Below are 672 nucleotides of genomic sequence, written 5' to 3'. Positions count from 1 at the left end.
AAGGAAGGAAGGAAGGAAGGAAGGAAGGAAGAAAGTGTGGGATATATGGATGTTGCTTCTGCATATCACTTAATCAGAGGCTGGAGCCAGAGAAATGGAAAGTGTAGTGGAAAGGAATGCAGTCTGGGGGCTAGGTGGAAGTTGAACAAAGGGAGCTATATTAGAATAAGAAAACACTGGGTAGGGAATAGACTAACCATGGGGAAAACCAGTTCTGAGGTTAAGTATAGATTAACATAAAAAGGGATGTTTCCAAGCAATTGTGGGGAGTGGGAGATGTAATCAGGGGCTAGGGACTGAGACTGGGAGGGGGTGGATGTTTAGGCTGTAACCTCTATAGTACACAGCAAATGGAGAATCAGGGGAAGGAAATTCAAATGGGGAATAGGGAATAAAAAGGTGTGCATTTGTGGATATGAAGAGGTGGGGGGTTTTGGGGTGCTCCTAGTTGCACAGAGGCACCCCAAGATCACAGGAGGTTTTGGGGTGGTGGGAAAAAGCCCCAGATCACGGCGCCTGAAAGAATTCAACCCAGATCTTCTTCCAGAGAAAAAGTTTATTAAAGATAAAGCATATAGGCCAGACTCCCAAGGAACCCAAACATCAGTGATCTAAATGGGGGCTAAGGTGGTTAGGTGATGCTGGTAAGGACAAGCGGACATGAGAAATTCC

This window comes from Vombatus ursinus, unplaced genomic scaffold, assembly GCF_900497805.2.
Source record: "Vombatus ursinus unplaced genomic scaffold, bare-nosed wombat genome assembly UNPS02014807.1, whole genome shotgun sequence".
NCBI classification, from domain to species: Eukaryota; Metazoa; Chordata; class Mammalia; order Diprotodontia; family Vombatidae; genus Vombatus; species Vombatus ursinus.
Note: the sequence above shows the minus strand (reverse complement) of the source record.